We start from the raw sequence: 23,715 nt of genomic DNA, 5'->3' as shown, positions 1-23,715 counted from the left end.
CCCCAAACTAATCCCACTCTCCCCACAGCCCTGTGTCAATCCCCAAACTAATCCTACTCTCCCCACAGCCCTGTGTCAATCCCCAAACTAATCCCACTCTCCCCACAACCCTGTGTCAATCCCCAAACTAATCCCACTCTCCCCTCCGCCCTGGGTCTAAACCCAAACTAATCCCACTCTCCTCACAGCCCAGTGTCACTCCCCAAACTAATCCCACTCTCCCCACAGCCCAGTGTAAATCCCCAAACTAATCCCACTCTCCCCACAGACCTGGGTCACTCCCCAAATTAATCCCACTCTCCCCACAGCCCTGTGTCAATCCCCAAACTAATCCCACTCTCCCCACCGCCCTGTGCCAATCGCAAAACCAATCCCAGTCTCCCCACAGCCCTGTTTCAATCCCGAAATTTATCCCACTCTCCCCACCGCCCTGTGCCAATCCCCAAACTAATCCCTGTCTCCCCACAGCCCTGTTTCAATCCCCAAACTAATCCCACTCTCCCCACAGCCCTGTGTCAATCTTCAAACTAATCCCACTCTCCCCACAGCTCTGTGTCAAACCCCAAACTAATCCCACTCTCTCCACAGCCCAGTGTCCATCCCCGAACTAATCCCCCTCTCCCCTCAGTCCTGTGTCAATCCCCAAACTAATCCCACTCTCACCAGAGCCCTGTGTCAATCCCCAAACTAATCCCACTCTCCCCACAGGCCTGTGCCAATCCCCAAACTAATCCCAGTCTCCCCCAGCCCTGTGTCAATCCCCAAACTAATCCCACTCTCCCCACAGCCCTGTGTCAAACCCCAAATTAATCGCACACTCCCCACAGCTCTGTGTCAATCCCCAAAATAATTCCACTCTCCCCACAGCTAGCGTCAACCCCCAAAATAATCCCAGTCTCCCAACAGACCTGCGACAATCCTCAAACTAATCCCACTCTTCCCACAGACCTGTGTCAATCCCCAAACTAATCCCACTCTCCCCACTGCCCAGTGTCAATCTGCAAACTATTCAAACTCTCCCCACAGCCCAGTGTCACTCCCCAAACTAGTCCCACTCTCCCCACAGCCCAGTGTCAATCCCCAAACTAATCCCATTCTCCCCACAGCCCTGTGTCAAACCCCAAACTAATCCCACTCTCCCCACAGCCCTCTGTCAATCCCCAAACTAATCCCATTCTCCCCACAGCCCTGTGTCAATCCCCAAACTAATCCCACTCTCCCCACAGCCCTGGGTCAATCCCGAAACTAATCCCACTCTCCCCACAGCCTCTGTCAATCCGCAAACGAATCCCAGTCTCCCCACAGCCCTGGTTCAACCCCAAACTAATCCCACTCTCCCCACAGCCCTGTGTCAATCCCCAAACTAATCCTACTCTCCCCACAGCCCTGTGTCAATCCCCAAACTAATCCCACTCTCCCCACAACCCTGTGTCAATCCCCAAACTAATCCCATTCTCCCCTCCGCTCTGGGTCAAAACCCAAACTAATCCCACTCTCCTCACAGCCCAGTGTCACTCCCCAAACTAATCCCACTCTCCCCACAGTCCAGTGTAAATCCCCAAACTAATCCCACTCTCCCCACAGACCTGGGTCACTCCCCAAATTAATCCCACTCTCCCCACAGCCCTGTGTCAATCCCCAAACTAATCCCACTCTCCCCACCGCCCTGTGCCAATCCCAAAACTAATCCCAGTCTCCCCACAGCCCTGTTTCAATCCCGAAATTTATCCCACTCTCCCCACCGCCCTGTGCCAATCCCCAAACTAATCCCTGTCTCCCCACAGCCCTGTTTCAATCCCCAAACTAATCCCACTCTCCCCACAGCCCTGTGTCAATCTTCAAACTAATCCCACTCTCCCCACAGCTCTGTGTCAAACCCCAAACTAATCCCACTCTCTCCACAGCCCAGTGTCCATCCCCGAACTAATCCCCCTCTCCCCTCAGTCCTGTATCAATCCCCAAACTAATCCCACTCTCACCAGAGCCCTGTGTCAATCCCCAAACTAATCCCACTCTCCCCACAGGCCTGTGCCAATCCCCAAACTAATCCCAGTCTCCCCCAGCCCTGTGTCAATCCCCAAACTAATCCCACTCTCCCCACAGCCCTGTGTCAAACCCCAAATTAATCGCACTCTCCCCACAGCTCTGTGTCAATCCCCAAAAGAATTCCACTCTCCCCACAGCCTAGCGTCAACCCCCAAAATAATCCCAGTCTCCCAACAGACCTGCGTCAATCCTCAAACTAATCCCACTCTTCCCACAGCCCTGTGTCAATCCCCAAACTAATCCCACTCTCCCCACTGCCCAGTGTCAATCTGCAAACTATTCAAACTCTCCCCACAGCCCAGTGTCACTCCCCAAACTAATCCCACTCTCCCCACAGCCCAGTGTCAATCCCCAAACTAATCCCATTGTCCTCACAGCCCTGTGTCAAACCCCAAACTAATCACACTCTCCCCACAGCCCTCTGTCAATCCCCAAACGAATCCCATTCTCCCCACAGCCCTGTGTCAATCCCCAAACTAATCCCACTCTCCCCACAGCCCTGGGTCAATCCCGAAACTAATCCCACTCTCCCCACAGCCCCTGTCAATCCGCAAACGAATCCCAGTCTCCCCACAGCCCTGGTTCAAACCCAAACCAATCCCACTCTCCCCACAGCCCTGTGTCAATCCCCAAACTAATCCTACTCTCCCCACAGCCCTGTGTCAATCCCCAAACTAATCCCACTCTCCCCACAACCCTGTGTCAATCCCCAAACTAATCCCACTCTCCCCTCCGCCCTGGGTCAAAACCCAAACTAATCCCACTCTCCTCACAGCCCAGTGTCACTCCCCAAACTAATCCCACTCTCCCCACAGCCCAGTGTAAATCCCCAAACTAATCCCACTCTCCCCACAGACCTGGGTCACTCCCCAAATTAATCCCACTCTCCCCACAGCCCTGTGTCAATCCCCAAACTAATCCCACTCTCCCCACCGCCCTGTGCCAATCCCAAAACTAATCCCAGTCTCCCCACAGCACTGTTTCAATCCCGAAATTTATCCCACTCTCCCCACCGCCCTGTGCCAATCCCCAAACTAATCCCTGTCTCCCCACAGCCCTGTTTCAATCCCCAAACTAATCCCACTCTCCCCACAGCCCTGTGTCAATCTTCAAACTAATCCCACTCTCCCCACAGCTCTGTGTCAAACCCCAAACTAATCCCACTCTCTCCACAGCCCAGTGACCATCCCCGAACTAATCCCCCTCTCCCCTCAGTCCTGTGTCAATCCCCAAACTAATCCCACTCTCACCAGAGCCCTGTGTCAATCCCCAAACTAATCCCACTCTCCCCACAGGCCTGTGCCAATCCCCAAACTAATCCCAGTCTCCCCCAGCCCTGTGTCAATCCCCAAACTAATCCCACTCTCCCCACAGCCCTGTGTCAAACCCCAAATTAATCGCACTCTCCCCACAGCTCTGTGTCAATCCCCAAAAGAATTCCACTCTCCCCACAGCCTAGCGTCAACCCCCAAAATAATCCCAGTCTCCCAACAGACCTGCGTCAATCCTCAAACTAATCCCACTCTTCCCACAGCCCTGTGTCAATCCCCAAACTAATCCCACTCTCCCCACTGCCCAGTGTCAATCTGCAAACTATTCAAACTCTCCCCACAGCCCAGTGTCACTCCCCAAACTAATCCCACTCTCCCCACAGCCCAGTGTCAATCCCCAAACTAATCCCATTGTCCCCACAGCCCTGTGTCAAACCCCAAACTAATCACACTCTCCCCACAGCCCTCTGTCAATCCCCAAACGAATCCCATTCTCCCCACAGCCCTGTGTCAATCCCCAAACTAATCCCACTCTCCCCACAGCCCTGGGTCAATCCCGAAACTAATCCCACTCTCCCCACAGCCTCTGTCAATCCGCAAACGAATCCCAGTATCCCCACAGCCCTGGTTCAACCCCAAACCAATCCCACTCTCCCCACAGCCCTGTGTCAATCCCCAAACTAATCCTACTCTCCCCACAGCCCTGTGTCAATCCCCAAACTAATCCCACTCTCCCCACAACCCTGTGTCAATCCCCAAACTAATCCCACTCTCCCCTCCGCCCTGGGTCAAAACCCAAACTAATCCCACTCTCCTCACAGCCCAGTGTCACTCCCCAAACTAATCCCACTCTCCCCACAGCCCAGTGTAAATCCCCAAACTAATCCCACTCTCCCCACAGACCTGGGTCACTCCCCAAATTAATCCCACTCTCCCCACAGCCCTGTGTCAATCCCCAAACTAATCCCACTCTCCCCACCGCCCTGTGCCAATCCCAAAACTAATCCCAGTCTCCCCACAGCCCTGTTTCAATCCCGAAATTTATCCCACTCTCCCCACCGCCCTGTGCCAATCCCCAAACTAATCCCTGTCTCCCCACAGCCCTGTTTCAATCCCCAAACTAATCCCACTCTCCCCACAGCCCTGTGTCAATCTTCAAACTAATCCCACTCTCCCCACAGCTCTGTGTCAAACCCCAAACTAATCCCACTCTCTCCACAGCCCAGTGTCCATCCCCGAACTAATCCCCCTCTCCCCTCAGTCCTGTGTCAATCCCCAAACTAATCCTACTCTCACCAGAGCCCTGTGTCAATCCCCAAACTAATCCCACTCTCCCCACAGGCCTGTGCCAATCCCCAAACTAATCCCAGTCTCCCCCAGCCCTGTGTCAATCCCCAAACTAATCCCACTCTCCCCACAGCCCTGTGTCAAACCCCAAATTAATCGCACTCTCCCCACAGCTCTGTGTCAATCCCCAAAATAATTCCACTCTCCCCACAGCCTAGCGTCAACCCCCAAAATAATCCCAGTCTCCCAACAGACCTGCGACAATCCTCAAACTAATCCCACTCTTCCCACAGCCCTGTGTCAATCCCCAAACTAATCCCACTCTCCCCACTGCCCAGTGTCAATCTGCAAACTATTCAAACTCTCCCCACAGCCCAGTGTCACTCCCCAAACTAGTCCCACTCTCCCCACAGCCCAGTGTCAATCCCCAAACTAATCCCATTCTCCCCACAGCCCTGTGTCAAACCCCAAACTAATCCCACTCTCCCCACAGCCCTCTGTCAATCCCCAAACTAATCCCATTCTCCCCACAGCCCTGTGTCAATCCCCAAACTAATCCCACTCTCCCCACAGCCCTGGGTCAATCCCGAAACTAATCCCACTCTCCCCACAGCCTCTGTCAATCCGCAAACGAATCCCAGTCTACCCACAGCCCTGGTTCAACCCCAAACTAATCCCACTCTCCCCACAGCCCTGTGTCAATCCCCAAACTAATCCTACTCTCCCCACAGCCCTGTGTCAATCCCCAAACTAATCCCACTCTCCCCACAACCCTGTGTCAATCCCCAAACTAATCCCATTCTCCCCTCCGCTCTGGGTCAAAACCCAAACTAATCCCACTCTCCTCACAGCCCAGTGTCACTCCCCAAACTAATCCCACTCTCCCCACAGTCCAGTGTAAATCCCCAAACTAATCCCACTCTCCCCACAGACCTGGGTCACTCCCCAAATTAATCCCACTCTCCCCACAGCCCTGTGTCAATCCCCAAACTAATCCCACTCTCCCCACCGCCCTGTGCCAATCCCAAAACTAATCCCAGTCTCCCCACAGCCCTGTTTCAATCCCGAAATTTATCCCACTCTCCCCACCGCCCTGTGCCAATCCCCAAACTAATCCCTGTCTCCCCACAGCCCTGTTTCAATCCCCAAACTAATCCCATTCTCCCCACAGCCCTGTTTCAAACCCCATCTAATCCCACTCCCCCCATAGCTCTGTGTCAATCCCCAAACTAATTCCACTCTCCCCACAGCCCTGTGTCAATCCCCAAAGTTATATCACTCTCCCCACAGCCCTGTGTCAATCCCCAAAGTAATCCCACTCTCCTCACAGCCCAGTGTCACTCCCCAAACTAATCCCACTCTCCCCACAGTCCAGTGTAAATCCCCAAACTAATCCCACTCTCCCCACAGACCTGGTCACTCCCCAAATTAATCCCACTCTCCCCACAGCCCTGTGTCAATCCCCAAACTAATCCCACTCTCCCCACCGCCCTGTGCCATTCCCAAAACTAATCCCAGTCTCCCCACAGCCCTGTTTCAATCCCGAAATTTAACCCACTCTCCCCACCGCCCTGTGCCAATCCCCAAACTAATCCCTGTCTCCCCACAGCCCTGTTTCAATCCCCAAACTAATCCCATTCTCCCCACAGCCCTGTTTCAAACCCCATCTAATCCCACTCCCCCCACAGCCCTGTGTCAATCCCCAAACTAATTCCACTCTCCCCACAGCCCTGTGTCAATCCCCAAAGTAATCTCACTCTCCCCACAGCCCTGTGTCAATCCCCAAAGTAATCCCACTCTCCTCACAGCCCTGTGTTAATCCCCAAACTAATCCCACTCTCCCCACAGCCCTGTGTCAATCCCCAAACAAATCCCACTCTCCCCACAGCCCTGTGTCAATCCCCAAACTAATCCCACTCTCCCCACAGCCCTGTGCCAATCCCCAAACTAATCCCACTCTCTCCACAGCCCTGTGTCAATCCTCAAACTAATTCCACTCTCCCCACAGCCCTGTATCAATGCGGAAACTAATCCCACTGCCCACAGCCCTGTGTCAATCCCCAAACTAATCCCACTCTCCTCACAGCCCTGTGTCAAACGCCAAACTAATCCCACTCTCCCCACAGCCCTCTGTCAATCCCCAAACTAATCCCACACTCCCCACTGCCCAGTGTCAATCTGCAAACTATTCAAACTCTCCCCACAGCCCAGTGTCACTCACCAAACTAATCCCACTCTCCCCACAGCCCAGTATCAATCCCCAAACTAATCCCATTCTCCCCACAGCCCTGTGTCAAACCCCAAACTAATCCCACTCTCCCCACAGCCCTCTGTCAATCCCCAAACTAATCCCATTCTCCCCACAGCCCTGTGTCAATCCCCAAACTAATCCCACTCTCCCCACAGCCCTGGGTCAATCCCGAAATTAATCCCACTCGCCCCACAGCCTCTGTCAATCCGCAAACGAATCCCAGTCTCTTCACAACCCTGGGACAATCCCCAAACTAATCCCACTCTCCCCACAACCCTGTGAAAACCCCAAACTATTCCCACTCTCCCCACAGCCTGTGTCAATCCCCAAACTAATCCCACTCTCCCCACAGCCCTGGTTCAACCCCAAACTAATCCCACTCTCCCCACAGCCCTGTGTCAATCCCCAAACTAATCCTACTCTCCCCACAGCCCTGTGTCAATCCCCAAACTAATCCCACTCTCCCCACAACCCTGTGTCAATCCCCAAACTAATCCCACTCTCCCCTCCGCCCTGGGTCAAAACCCAAACTAATCCCACTCTCCTCACAGCCCAGTGTCACTCCCCAAACTAATCCCACTCTCCCCACAGCCCAGTGTAAATCCCCAAACTAATCCCCCTCTCCCCACAGACCTGGGTCACTCCCCAAATTAATCCCACTCTCCCCACAGCCCTGTGTCAATCCCCAAACTAATCCCACTCTCCCCGCAGCCCTGTGACAATCCCCAAACTAATCCCACTCTCCCCACCGCCCTGTGCCAATCCCAAAACTAATCCCAGTCTCCCCACAGCCCTGTTTCAATCCCGAAATTTATCCCACTCTCCCCACCGCCCTGTGCCAATCCCCAAACTAACCCCTGTCTCCCCACAGCCCTGTTTCAATCCCCAAACTAATCCCACTCTCCCCACAGCCCTGTGTCAATCTTCAAACTAATCCCACTCTCCCCACAGCTCTGTGTCAAACCCCAAACTAATCCCACTCTCTCCACAGCCCAGTGTCCATCCCCGAACTAATCCCCCTCTCCCCTCAGTCCTGTGTCAATCCCCAAACTAATCCCACTCTCACCAGAGCCCTGTGTCAATCCCCAAACTAATCCCACTCTCCCCACAGGCCTGTGCCAATCCCCAAACTAATCCCAGTCTCCCCCAGCCCTGTGTCAATCCCCAAACTAATCCCACTCTCCCCACAGCCCTGTGTCAAACCCCAAATTAATCGCACTCTCCCCACAGCTCTGTGTCAATCCCCAAAAGAATTCCACTCTCCCCACAGCCTAGCGTCAACCCCCAAAATAATCCCAGTCTCCCAACAGACCTGCGTCAATCCTCAAACTAATCCCACTCTTCCCACAGCCCTGTGTCAATCCCCAAACTAATCCCACTCTCCCCACTGCCCAGTGTCAATCTGCAAACTATTCAAACTCTCCCCACAGCCCAGTGTCACTCTCCAAACTAGTCCCACTCTCCCCACAGCCCAGTGTCAATCCCCAAACTAATCCCATTCTCCCCACAGCCCTGTGTCAAACCCCAAACTAATCCCACTCTCCCCACAGCCCTCTGTCAATCCCCAACCTAATCCCATTCTCCCCACAGCCCTGTGTCAATCCCCAAACTAATCCCACTCTCCCCACAGCCCTGGGTCAATCCCGAAACTAATCCCACTCTCCCCACAGCCTCTGTCAATCCGCAAACGAATCCCAGTCTCCCCACAGCCCTGGTTCAACCCCAAACTAATCCCACTCTCCCCACAGCCCTGTGTCAATCCCCAAACTAATCCTACTCTCCCCACAGCCCTGTGTCAATCCCCAAACTAATCCCACTCTCCCCACAACCCTGTGTCAATCCCCAAACTAATCCCACTCTCCCCTCCGCCCTGGTTCACAACCCAAACTAATCCCACTCTCCTCACAGCCCAGTGTCACTCCCCAAACTAATCCCACTCTCCCCACAGCCCAGTGTAAATCCCCAAACTAATCCCACTCTCCCCACAGACCTGGGTCACTCCCCAAATTAATCCCACTCTCCCCACAGACCTGTGTCAATCCCCAAACTATTCCCACTCTCCCCACCGCCCTGTGCCAATCCCAAAACTAATCCCAGTCTCCCCACAGCCCTGTTTCAATCCCGAAATTTATCCCACTCTCCCCACCGCCCTGTGCCAATCCCCAAACTAATCCCTGTCTCCCCACAGCCCTGTTTCAATCCCCAAACTAATCCCACTCTCCCCACAGCCCTGTGTCAATCTTCAAACTAATCCCACTCTCCCCACAGCTCTGTGTCAAACCCCAAACTAATCCCACTCTCTCCACAGCCCAGTGTCCATCCCCGAACTAATCCCCCTCTCCCCTCAGTCCTGTGTCAATCCCCAAACTAATCCCACTCTCACCAGAGCCCTGTGTCAATCCCCAAACTAATCCCACTCTCCCCACAGGCCTGTGCCAATCCCCAAACTAATCCCAGTCTCCCCCAGCCCTGTGTCAATCCCCAAACTAATCTCACTCTCCCCACAGCCCTGTGTCAAACCCCAAATTAATCGCACTCTCCCCACAGCTCTGTGTCAATCCCCAAAAGAATTCCACTCTCCCCGCAGCCTAGCGTCAACCCCCAAAATAATCCCAGTCTCCCAACAGACCTGCGTCAATCCTCAAACTAATCCCACTCTTCCCACAGCCCTGTGTCAATCCCCAAACTAATCCCACTCTCCCCACTGCCCAGTGTCAATCTGCAAACTATTCAAACTCTCCCCACAGCCCAGTGTCACTCCCCAAACTAATCCCACTCTCCCCATAGCCCAGTGTCAATCCCCAATCTAATCCCATTCTCCCCACAGCCCTGTGTCAATCCCCAAACTAATCCCACTCTCCCCACAGCCCTGGGTCAATCCCGAAACTAATCCCACTCTCCCCACAGCCTCTGTCAATCCGCAAACGAATCCCAGTCTTCTCACAGCCCTGGGACAATCCCCAAACTAATCCCACGCTCCCCACAGCCCTGTGTCAAAACCCAAACTATTCCCACTCTCCCCACAGCCTGTGTCAATCCCCAAACTAATCCCACTCTCCCCACAGCCCTGGTTCAACCCCAAACTAATCCCACTCTCCCCACAACCCTGTGTCAATCCCCAAACTAATCCCACTCTCCCCACAGCCCTCTGTCAATCCCCAAACTAATCCCACTCTCCCCACAACCCTGTGTCAATCCACAAACTAATCCCACTCTCCCCTCCGCCCTGGGTCAAACCCCAAACTAATCCCACTCTCCTAACAGCCCAGTGTCACTCCCCAAACTAATCCCACTCTCCCCACAGCCCAGTGTAAATCCCCAAACTAATCCCACTCTCCCCACAGACCTGGGTCACTCCCCAAATTAATCCCACTCTCCCCACAGCCCTGTGTCAATCCCCAAACTAATCCCACTCTCCCCGCAGCCCTGTGTCAATCCCCAAACTAATCCCACTCTCCCCACCGCCCTGTGCCAATCCCCAAACTAATCCCAGTCTCCCCACAGCCCTGTTTCAATCCCGAAACTTATCCCACTCTCCCCACCGCCCTGTGCCAAACCACAAACTAAACCCTGTCTCCCCACAGCCCTGTTTCAATCCCCAAACTAATCCCACTCTCCCCACAGCCCTGTGTCAATCTTCAAACTAATCCCACTCTCCCCACAGCCCTGTGTCAAACCCCAAACTAATCCAACTCTCTCCACAGCCCAGTGTCCATCCCCGAACTAATCGCCCTCTCCCCTCAGTCCTGTGTCAATCCCCAAACTAATCCCACTCTCCCCAAAGGCCTGTGCCAATCCCCAAACTAATCCCAGTCTCCCCCAGCCCTGTGTCAATCCCCAAACTAATACCACTCTCCCCACAGCCTAGCGTCAACCCCCAAAATAATCCCAGTCTCCTAACAGACTTGCGTCAATCCTCAAACTAATCCCACTCTTCCCACAGCCCAGTGTCAATCCCCATACTATTCCCACTCGCCCCACAGCCCAGGGTCAATCCCGAAACTAATCCCACTCCCCCACAGCCCAGTGTCCATCCGCGAACTAATCCCACTCTCCCCTCAGTCCTCTGTCAATCCCCAAACTGATCCCACTCTCACCAGAGCCCTTTGTTAATCCCCAAACTAATCCCACTCTCCCCACAGCCCAGTGTCCATCCGCGAACTAATCCCACTCTCCCCTCAGTCCTGTGTCAATCCCCAAACTAATCAAACTCTCCCCACAGCCCTATGTCAATCCCCAAACTAATCTCACTCTCCCCACAGCCCTCTGTCAATCCCCAAACTAATCCCACTCTCCCCACAGCCCTGTGACTAATCCCAAACTAATCTCACTCTCCCCACAGCCCTGTGTAAATCCCCAAACTAATCCCACTCTCCCCACAGCCCTGTGTCAATCCCCAAACTAATCCCACTCTGCCCACAGCCCTGGGTCAATCGTCAAACGAATCCCACTCCCCCACAGCCCTCTGTCAATCCCCAAACTAATCCCAGTCTCCCCACAGCCCTGTGTCAATCCCCAAACGAATCCCACTCTCCCCACAGCCCAGCGTCAATCCCCAAACTAATCCGACTCTCCCCATAGCCCTGTGTCAATCCCAAAACTAATCCCACTATCCACACAGCCCTGAGCCAATACCCAAACTAAACCCACTCTCCCCACAGCCCTGTGACAATCCCCAAACTAATCCCACTCTCCCCACAGCCCTGTGTCAATCCACAAACTAATCCCACTCACCCCACAGCCCTGTGTCAATCCCCAAACTAATCCCACTCTCCCCACAACTTTGTATCAATGCGGAAACTAATCCCACTCTCCCCATAGCCCAGGGTCAATCCCCAAACTAATCCCACTCTCCCCACAGACCTGTGTCAATCCCCAAAATAACCCCACTCTCCCCACAGCCTTGTATTAATGCGGAAACTAATCCCACTCTCCTCACAGCCCTGTGTCAATCCCCAAACTAATTCCAGTCTCCCCACAGACCTGTGTCAATCCCCAAACTATTCCCACTCTCCCCACAGCCTTTTATCAATGCGGAAACTGATCCCACTCTCCCCATAGCCCTGTGTCAATCCCCAAACCAATCCCACTCTCCCCACAGCCCTGTGTCAATCCCCAAACTAATCCCAGTCTTCACACAGCCCAGTGTCAATCCCCAAACTATTCCCACTCTCCCCACAGCCCAGTATCAATCCCCAAACTAATCCCACTCTTCACACAGCCCAGTGTCAATCCCCAAACTATTCCCACTCTCCCCACAGCCCAGTGTCAATCCCCAAACTAATCCCACTCTCCCCACAGCCCAGTGTCAATCCCCAAACTATTCCCACTCTCACCACAGCACTGTGTCAATCCCCGAACTAATCCCACTCTCCCCATAGCCCTGTGTCAATCCCCAAACTAATCCCACTCTCCCCACAGCCATGGCTCAATCCCCAAACTAATCCCACTCTCCTCAGTCCTGTGTCAATCCCCAAACGAATCGAACTCTCACCAGAGCCCTGTGTCAATCCCCAAACTAATACCACTCTCCCCACAGCCCTGCGTCAATCCCCAAACTAATCCCACTCTCCCCACAGCCCTGGGTCAATCATCAAACTAATCCCACTCTCCCCACAGCCCTGTGTCAATCCCCAAACTAATCCCACTCTCCCCACAGCCCTGTGTCAATCCCCAAACTAATCCCACTCTCCCAACAGCCCTGTGTCAATCCCCAAACTAATCCCACTCTTCACACAGCCCAGTGTCAATCCCCAAACTCTTCCCACTCTCCCCACAGCCCTGTGTCAATCCCCGAACTAATCCGACTCTCTCTGCAGTCCTGTGTCAATCCCCAAACGAATCCCACTCTCACCAGAGCCCTGTGTCAATCCCCAAACTAATCCAACTCTCCCCACAGCCCTCTGACAATCCCCAAACTATTCCCACTCTCCCCACAGCCCTGGATCAATCCCCAAACTAATCCCGTTCTCCCAACAGCCCTGTGTCAATCCCAAACTAATCCCACTCTCCCCACAGCCCTGTGTCAATCCCCAAACTAATCCCACTCTCCCCACAGCCCAGTGTGAATCCCCAAACTATTTCCACTCTCCCCGCAGCCCTGTGACAATCCCCAAACTAATCCCACTCTCCCCACCGCCCTGTGCCAATCCCAAAACTAATCCCAGTCTCCCCACAGCCCTGTTTCAATCCCGAAATTTATCCCACTCTCCCCACCGCCCTGTGCCAATCCCCAATCTAATCCCTGTCTCCCCACAGCCCTGTTTCAATCCCCAAACTAATCCCACTCTCCCCACAGCCCTGTGTCAATCTTCAAACTAATCCCACTCTCCCCACAGCTCTGTGTCAAACCCCAAACTAATCCCACTCTCTCCACAGCCCAGTGTCCATCCCCGAACTAATCCCCCTCTCCCCTCAGTCCTGTGTCAATCCCCAAACTAATCCCACTCTCACCAGAGCCCTGTGTCAATCCCCAAACTAATCCCACTCTCCCCACAGGCCTGTGCCAATCCCCAAACTAATCCCAGTCTCCCCCAGCCCTGTGTCAATCCCCAAACTAATCCCACTCTCCCCACAGCCCTGTGTCAAACCCCAAATTAATCGCACTCTCCCCATAGCTCTGTGTCAATCCCCAAAAGAATTCCACTCTCCCCACAGCCTAGCGTCAACCCCCAAAATAATCCCAGTCTCCCAACAGACCTGCGTCAATCCTCAAACTAATCCCACTCTTCCCACAGCCCTGTGTCAATCCCCAAACTAATCCCACTCTCCCCACTGCCCAGTGTCAATCTGCAAACTATTCAAACTCTCCCCACAGCCCAGTGTCACTCCCCAAACTAGTCCCACTCTCCCCACAGCCCAGTGTCAATCCCCAAACTAATCCCATTCTCCCCACAGCCCTGTGTCAAACCCCAAACTAATCCCACTCTCCCCACAGCCCTCTGTCAATCCCCAAACTAATCCCATTCTCCCCACAGCCCTGTGTCAATCCCCAAACTAATCCCACTCTCCCCACAGCCCTGGGTCAATCCCGAAACTAATCCCACTCTCCCCACAGCCTCTGTCAATCCGCAAACGAATCCCAGTCTCCCCACAGCCCTGGTTCAACCCCAAACTAATCCCACTCTCCCCACAGCCCTGTGTCAATCCCCAAACTAATCCTACTCTCCCCACAGCCCTGTGTCAATCCCCAAACTAATCCCACTCTCCCCACAACCCTGTGTCAATCCCCAAACTAATCCCACTCTCCCCTCCGCCCTGGGTCAAAACCCAAACTAATCCCACTCTCCTCACAGCCCAGTGTCACTCCCCAAACTAATCCCACTCTCCCCACAGCCCAGTGTAAATCCCCAAACTAATCCCACTCTCCCCACAGACCTGGGTCACTCCCCAAATTAATCCCACTCTCCCCACAGCCCTGTGTCAATCCCCAAACTAATCCCACTCTCCCCACCGCCCTGTGCCAATCCCAAAACTAATCCCAGTCTCCCCACAGCCCTGTTTCAATCCCGAAATTTATCCCACTCTCCCCACCGCCCTGTGCCAATCCCCAAACTAATCCCTGTCTCCCCACAGCCCTGTTTCAATCCCCAAACTAATCCCACTCTCCCCACAGCCCTGTGTCAATCTTCAAACTAATCCCACTCTCCCCACAGCTCTGTGTCAAACCCCAAACTAATCCCACTCTCTCCACAGCCCAGTGTCCATCCCCGAACTAATCCCCCTCTCCCCTCAGTCCTGTGTCAATCCCCAAACTAATCCCACTCTCACCAGAGCCCTGTGTCAATCCCCAAACTAATCCCACTCTCCCCACAGGCCTGTGCCAATCCCCAAACTAATCCCAGTCTCCCCCAGCCCTGTGTCAATCCCCAAACTAATCTCACTCTCCCCACAGCCCTGTGTCAAACCCCAAATTAATCGCACTCTCCCCACAGCTCTGTGTCAATCCCCAAAAGAATTCCACTCTCCCCGCAGCCTAGCGTCAACCACCAAAATAATCCCAGTCACCCAACAGACCTGCGTCAATCCTCAAACTAATCCCACTCTTCCCACAGCCCTGTGTAAATCCCCAAACTAATCCCACTCTCCCCACTGCCCAGTGTCAATCTGCAAACTATTCAAACTCTCCCCACAGCCCAGTGTCACTCCCCAAACTAATCCCACTCTCCCCATAGCCCAGTGTCAATCCCCAATCTAATCCCATTCTCCCCACAGCCCTGTGTCAATCCCCAAACTAATCCCACTCTCCCCACAGCCCTGGGTCAATCCCGAAACTAATCCCACTCTCCCCACAGCCTCTGTCAATCCGCAAACGAATCCCAGTCTCCCCACAGCCCTGGGACAATCCCCAAACTAATCCCACTCTCCCCACAGCCCTGTGTCAAACCCCAAACTATTCCCACTCTCCCCACAGCCTGTGTCAATCCCCAAACTAATCCCACTCTCCCCACAGCCCTGGTTCAACCCCAAACTAATCCCACTCTCCCCACAACCCTGTGTCAATCCCCAAACTAATCCCACTCTCCCCACAGCCCTCTGTCAATCCCCAAACTAATCCCACTCTCCCCACAACCCTGTGTCAATCCCCAAACTAATCCCACTCTCCCCTCCGCCCTGGGTCAAAACCCAAACTAATCCCACTCTCCTAACAGCCCATTGTCACTCCCCAAACTAATCCCACTCTCCCCACAGCCCAGTGTAAATCCCCAAACTAATCCCACTCTCCCCACAGACCTGGGTCACTCCCCAAATTAATCCCACTCTCCCCACAGCCCTGTGTCAATCCCCAAACTAATCCCACTCTCCCCGCAGCCCTGTGTCAATCCCCAAACTAATCCCACTCTCCCCACCGCCCTGTGCCAAACCCCAAACTAATCCCAGTCTCCCCACAGCCCTGTTTCAATCCCGAAATTTATCCCACTCTCCCCACCGCCCTGTGCCAATCCCCAAACTAATCCCTGTCTCCCCACAGCCCTGTTTCAATCCCCAAACTAATCCCACTCTCCCCACAGCCCTGTGTCAATCTTCAAACTAATCCCACTCTCCCCACAGCCCTGTGTCAAACCCCAAACTAATCCAACTCTCTCCACAGCCCAGTGTCCATCCCCGAACTAATCGCCCTCTCCCCTCAGTCCTGTGTCAATCCCCAAACTAATCCCACTCTCCCCACTGCCCTGTGTCCATCTCCAAACTAATCCCACTCTCCCCAAAGGCCTGTGCCAATCCCCAAACTAATCCCAGTCTCCCCCAGCCCTGTGTCAATCCCCAAACTAATCCCACTCTCCCCACAGCCCTGTGTCAATCCTCAAACTAATCCCACTCTTCCCACAGCCCAGTGTCAATCCCCAAACTATTCCCACTCTCCCCACAGCCCAGGGTCAATCCCGAAACTAATCCCACTCCCCCACAGCCCAGTGTCCATCCGCGAACTAATCCCACTCTCCCCTCAGTCCTCTGTCAATCCCCAAACTAATCCCACTCTCACCAGAGCCCTTTGTTAATCCCCAAACTAATCCCACTCTCCCCACAGCCCAGTGTCCATCCGCGAACTAATCCCACTCTCCCCTCAGCCCTGTGTCAATCCCCAAACTAATCAAACTCTCCCCACAGCCCTATGTCAATCCCCAAACTAATCCCACTCTCCCCACAGCCCTCTGTCAATCCCCAAACTAATCCCACTCTCCCCACAGCCCTGTGACTAATCCCAAACTAATCCCACTCTCCCCACAGCCCTGTGTAAATCCCCAAACTAATCCCACTCTCCCCACAGCCCTGTGTCAATCCCCAAACTAATCCCACTCTGCCCACAGCCCTGGGTCAATCGTCAAACGAATCCCACTCCCCCACAGCCCTCTGTCAATCCCCAAACTAATCCCAGTCTCCCCACAGCCCTGTGTCAATCCCCAAACGAATCCCACTCTCCCCACAGCCCAGCGTCAATCCCCAAACTAATCCCACTCTCCCCATAGCCCTGTGTCAATCCCAAAACTAATCCCACTATCCACACAGCCCTGAGCCAATACCCAAACTAAACCCACTCTCCCCACAGCCCTGTGTCAATCCCCAAACTAATCCCACTCTCCCCACAGCCCTGTGTCAATCCCCAAACTAATCCCACTCACCCCACAGCCCAGTGTCAATCCCCAAACTAATCCCACTCTCCCCACAACCTTGTATCAATGCGGAAACTAATCCCACTCTCCCCATAGCCCAGGGTCAATCCCTAAACTAATCCCACTCTCCCCACAGACCTGTGTCAATCCCCAAACTAACCCCACTCTCCCCACAGCCTTGTATTAATGCGGAAACTAATCCCACTCTCCTCACAGCCCTGTGTCAATCCCCAAACTAATTCCAGTCTCCCCACAGACCTGTGTCAATCCCCAAACTATTCCCATTCTCCCCACAGCCTTTTATCAATGCGGAAACTAATCCCACTCTCCCCATAGCCCTGTGTCAATCCCCAAACCAATCCCACTCTCCCCACAGCCCTGTGTCAATCCCCAAACTAATCCCAGTCTTCACACAGCCCAGTGTCAATCCCCAAACTATTCCCACTCTCCCCACAGCCCAGTATCAATGCCCAAACTATTCCCACTCTCCCCACAGCCCAGTGTCAATCCCGAAACTAATCCCACTCTCCCCACAGCCCAGTGTCCATCCCCAAACTAATCCCACTCTCCCCTCAGTCCTGCGTCAATCCCCAAACTAATCCCACTCTCCCCACAGACCTGTGTCAATCCCCAAACTAATCCCACTCTTCACACAGCCCAGTGTCAATCCCCAAACTATTCCCACTCTCCCCACAGCCCAGTGTCAATCCCCAAACTAATCCCACTCTCCCCACAGCCCAGTGTCAATCCCCAAACTATTCCCACTCTCACCACAGCACTGTGTCAATCCCCGAACTAATCCCACTCTCCCCATAGCCCTGTGTCAATCCCCAAACTAATCCCACTCTCCCCACAGCCATGGCTCAATCCCCAAACTAATCCCACTCTCCTCAGTCCTGTGTCAATCCCCAAACGAATCGAACTCTCACCAGAGCCCTGTGTCAATCCCCAAACTAATACCACTCTCCCCACAGCCCTGCGTCAATCCCCAAACTAATCCCACTCTCCCCACAGCCCTGGGTCAATCATCAAACTAATCCCACTCTCCCCACAGCCCTGTGTCAATCCCCAAACTAATCCCACTCTCCCCACAGCCCTGTGTCAATCCCCAAACTAATCCCACTCTCCCAACAGCCCTGTGTCAATCCCCAAACTAATCCGACTCTTCACACAGCCCAGTGTCAATCCCCAAACTCTTCCCACTCTCCCCACAGCCCTGTGTCAATCCCCGAACTAATCCGACTCTCTCTTCAGTCCTGTGTCAATCCCCAAACGAATCCCACTCTCACCAGAGCCCTGTGTCAATCCCCAAACTAATCCAACTCTCCCCACAGCCCTCTGACAATCCCCAAACTATTCCCACTCTCCCCACAGCCCTGGATCAATCCCCAAACTAATCCCGTTCTCCCAACAGCCCTGTGTCAATCCCCAGACTAATCCCACTCTCCCCACAGCCCTGTGTCAATCCCCAAACTAATCCCACTCTCCCCACAGCCCAGTGTGAATCCCCAAACTATTTCCACTCTCCCCACAGCCCAGTGTCAATCCCCAAACTATTCAAACTCTCCCCACAGCCCAGTGTCACTCCCCAAACTAATCCCACTCTCCCCATAGCCCTGTGTCACTCCCCAAACTAATCCCACTCTCCCCACAGCCCAGTGTCAATCCCCAAACTAATCCCATTCTCCCCACAGCCCTGTGTCATTCCCCAAACTAATCCCACTCTCCCCACAGACCTGTCTCAATCCCCAGTCTAATCCCATTCTCCCCACAGCCCTGTGTCAAACCCCAAACTAATCCCACTCTCCCCACAGCCCTCTGTCAATCCCCAAACTAATCCCATTCTCCCCACAGCCCTGTATCAAGTCCCAAACTAATCCCACTCTCCCCACAGCCCTGTGTCAATCCGCAAACTATTCCCACTGTCCCCACAGCCCTGAGTCAATCCCCAAACTAATCCCACTCTCCCCACAGCTCTGTATCAATCCACAAACTAATCCCACTCTCTCCACAGCCCTGTGTCAATCCCCAAATTAATCCCACTCTCCCCACAGCCCGGGGTCAATCCCGAAACTAATCCCACTCTCCCCACAGCACTGTGTCAATCCCCAAAATAATCCCACTCTCCCCACAGCCCTGTGTCAATCCCCAAACTAATCCCACTCTCCCCACTGCCCTGTGTCAATCCCCAAACTAATCCCACTCTCCCCACAGCCCAGTGTCAATCCCCAAACTAATCCAACTCTCCCCACAGCCCTGTGTCAATCCCCAAACTAATCCCACTCTCCCCACAGCCCAGTGTCAAACCCCAAACTAATCCAACTCTCCCCACAGCCCTGTGTCAATCCCCAAACTAATACCACACCCCCCACAGTCCTGCGTCAATCCCCAAACTATTCCCACTCTCCCCACGGCCTTTTATCAATGCGGAAACTAATCCCACTCTCCCCATAGCCCTGTGTCAATCCCCAAACAAATCCCACTCTCCCCACAGCCCTGTGTCAATCCCCAAACTAATCCCAGTCTTCACACAGCCCAGTGTCAATCCCCAAACTATTCCCACTCTCCCCACAGCCCAGTATCAATGCCCAATCTATTCCCACTCTCCCCACAGCCCAGTGTCAATCCCGAAACTAATCCCACTCTACCCACAGCCCAGTGTCCATCCCCAAACTAATCCCACTCTCCCCTCAGTCCTGCGTCAATCCCCAAACTAATCCCACTCTCCCCACAGACCTGTGTCAATCCCCAAACTAATCCCACTCTTCACACAGCCCAGTGTCAATCCCCAAACTATTCCCACTCTCCCCACAGCCCAGTGTCAATCCCCAAACTAATGCCACTCTCCCCACAGCCGAGTGTCAATCCCCAAACTATTCCCACTTTCACCACAGCACTGTGTCAATCCCCGAACTAATCCCACTCTCCCCATAGCCCTGTGTCAATCCCCAAACTAATCCCACTCTCCCCACAGCCATGGCTCAATCCCCAAACTAATCCCACTCTCCTCAGTCCTGTGTCAATCCCCAAACGAATCGAACTCTCACCAGAGCCCTGTGTCAATCCCCAAACTAATACCACTCTCCCCACAGCCCTGCGTCAATCCCCAAACTAATCCCACTCTCCCCACAGCCCTGGGTCAATCATCAAACTAATCCCACTCTCCCCACAGCCCTGTGTCAATCCCCAAACTAATCCCACTCTCCCCACAGCCCTGTGTCAATCCTCAAACTAATCCCACTCTCCCAACAGCCCTGTGTCAATCCCCAAACTAATCCCACTCTTCACACAGCCCAGTGTCAATCCCCAAACTCTTCCCACTCTCCCCACAGCCCTGTGTTAATCCCCGAACTAATCCGACTCTCTCTTCAGTCCTGTGTCAATCCCCAAACGAATCCCACTCTCACGAGAGCCCTGTGTCAATCCCCAAACTAATCCAACTCTCCCCACAGCCCTCTGACAATCCCCAAACTATTCCCACTCTCCCCACAGCCCTGGATCAATCCCCAAACTAATCCCGTTCTCCCAACAGCCCTGTGTCAATCCCCAAACTAATCCCACTCTCCCCACAGCCCTGTGTCAATCCCCAAACTAATCCCACTCTCCCCACAGCCCAGTGTGAATCCCCAAACTATTTCCACTCTCCCCACAGCCCAGTGTCAATCCCCAAACTATTCAAACTCTCCCCACAGCCCAGTGTCACTCCCCAAACTAATCCCACTCTCCCCATAGCCCTGTGTCACTCCCCAAACTAATCCCACTCTCCCCACAGCCCAGTGTCAATCCCCAAACTAATCCCATTCTCCCCACAGCCCTGTGTCATTCCCCAAACTAATCCCACTCTCCCCACAGATCTATCTCAATCCCCAGTCTAATCCCATTCTCCCCACAGCCCTGTTTCAAACCCCAAACTAATCCCACTCTCCCCACAGCCCTCTGTCAATCCCCAAACTAATCCCATTCTCCCCACAGCCCTGTATCAAGTCCCAAACTAATCCCACTCTCCCCACAGCCCTGTGTCAATCCGCAAACTATTCCCACTGTCCCCACAGCCCTGTGTCAATCCCCAAACTAATCCCACTCTCCCCACAGCTCTGTATCAATCCACAAACTAATCCCACTCTCTCCACAGCCCTGTGTCAATCCCCAAATTAATCCCACTCTCCCCACAGCCCGGGGTCAATCCCGAAACTAATCCCACTCTCCCCACAGCACTGTGTCAATCCCCAAAATAATCCCACTCTCCCCACAGCCCTGTGTCAATCCCCAAACTAATCCCACTCTCCCCACAGCACTGTGTCAATCCCCAAAATAATCCCACTCTCCCCACAGCCCTGTGTCAATCCCCAAACTAATCCCACTCTCCCCACAGCCCAGTGTCAAACCCCAAACTAATCCAACTCTCCCCACAGCCCTGTGTCAATCCCCAAACTAATACCACACCCCCCACAGTCCTGCGTCAATCCCCAAACTAATCCCACTCTCCTCACAGACCTGTGTCAATCCCCAAATAATCCCACTCTCTCCTCAGCCCTGTGTCAATCCCCAAACTAATCCCATTCTCCCCAAAGTCCTGTGTCAATCCCCAAACTAACCCCACTCTCCGTCACAGCCCTGTCTCAATCCCCAAACTAATCCCACTCTCCTCACAGACCTGTCTCAATCCCCAAACTAATCCCACTCTTCACGCAGCCCTGTGTCAATCCCCAAACTAATCCCACTCTCCCCACAGCCTGTGTCATTCCCCAAACTAATCCCACTCTCCCCACAGCCCAGTGTCAATCCCCAAACTATTGCCACTCTCCCCACAGCCCAGTGTCCATACCCGAACTAATCCCACTCTCTCCTCAGTCCTGTGTCAATCCCCAAAATAATCCCACTCTCACCAGAGCCCTGTGTCAATCCCCAAACAAATCCCACTCTCCCCACATCCCTCTGTCAATCCCCAAACTAATCCCACTCTCCCCACAGCCCTGTGTCAAACCCCAAACTAATTGCACTCTCCCCACAGCCCTGGGTCAATCCCGAAACTAAACCCATTATCCCCACAGCCCTGAGCCAATACCCAAACTAAACCCACTCTCCCCACAGCCCTGTGTCAATCCCCAAACTAATCCCACTCTCCCCACAGCCCTGTGTCAATCCCCAAACTAATCCCACTCTCCCCACGGCCTTGTATCAATGCGGAAAATAATCCCACTCTCCCCGTCGCCCTCGGTCAATCCCCAAACTAATCCCACTCTCCCCACAGCCCTGTGTCAATCCCCAAACTAATCCCATTCTCCCCATAGCCCTGTGTCAATCCCCAAACTAATCCCACTCTTCACACAGCCCTGTGTCAATGCCCAATACTAATCCCATTCTCCCCACAGCACTGTGTCAATCCCAAACTAATCCCAGTCTCCCCACAGACCTGTGTCAATCCCCAAACTAATCCCACTCTCCACACAGCCCAGTGTCAATCCCCAAACTAATCCCAGTCTCCCCACAGACCTGTGTCAATCCCCAAACTAATCCCACTCTTCCCACAGCCCAGTGTCAATCCCCAAACTAATCCCACTCTTCCCACAGCCCAGTGTCAATCCCCAAACTAATCCCACTCTCCCCACAGCCCAGTGTCAATCCCCAAACTATTCCCACTCTCTCCACAGCCCAGTGTCAATCCCCAATACTAATCCCACTCTCCCCACATCCCAGTGTCAATCCCCAAAGTAATCCCACTCTCCCCACAGCCCAGTGTCAATCCCCAAACTATTCCCACTCTCCCCACAGCCCAGTGTCAATCCCCAATACTAATCCCACTCTCCCCACAGCCTGTCTCAATCCCCAAACTAATCCCACTCTTCACACAGCCCTGTGTCAATCCCCAAACTAATCCCACTCTCCCCACAGCCTGTGTCATTCCCCAAACTAATCCCACTCTCCCCACAGCCCAGTGTCAATCCCCAAACTATTTCCACTCTACCCACAACCTAGTGTCCATCCCCGAACTAATCCCACTCTCTCCTCAGTCCTGTGTCAATCCCCAAACTAACACCACTCTCACCAGAGCCCTGTGTCAATCCCCAAACAAATCCCACTCTCCCCACATCCCTCTGTCAATCCCCAAACTAATCCCACTCTCCCCACAGCCCTGTGTCAAACCCCAAACTAATCGCACTCTCCCCACAGCCCTGGGTCAATCCCGAAACTAAACCCATTATCCCCACAGCCCTGAGCCAATACCCAAACTAAACCCACTCTCCCCACAGCCCTCTGTCAATCCCCAAACTAATCCCACTCTCCCCACAGCCCTGTGTCAATCCCCAAACTAATCCCAATCTCCCCACGGCCTTGTATCAATGCGGAAACTAATCCCACTCTCCCCGTCGCCCTCGGTCAATCCCCAAACTAATCCCACTCTCCCCACAGCCCTGTGTCAATCCCCAAACTAATCCCACTCTTCACACAGCCCTGTGTCAATGCCCAATACTAATCCAATTCTCCCCACAGCCCTGTGTCAATACCAAACTGATCCCAGTCTCCCCACAGACCTGTGTCAATCCCCAAACTAATCCCACTCTCCCCACAGCCCAGTGTCAATCCCCAAACTAATCCCAGTCTCCCCACAGACCGGTGTCAATCCCCAAACTAATCCCACTCTCCCCACAGCCCAGTGTCAATCCCCAAACTATTCCCACTCTCCCCACAGCCCAGTGGCAATCCCCAATACTAATTCCACTCTCCCCACATCCCAGTGTCAATCCCC

Source organism: Scyliorhinus torazame, chromosome 20 (genome assembly GCF_047496885.1).
Source record: "Scyliorhinus torazame isolate Kashiwa2021f chromosome 20, sScyTor2.1, whole genome shotgun sequence".
In the NCBI taxonomy this organism is placed as follows: domain Eukaryota; kingdom Metazoa; phylum Chordata; class Chondrichthyes; order Carcharhiniformes; family Scyliorhinidae; genus Scyliorhinus; species Scyliorhinus torazame.
The sequence above is the reverse complement of the archived record's forward strand: the minus strand, read 5'-3'. Positions refer to the sequence as shown.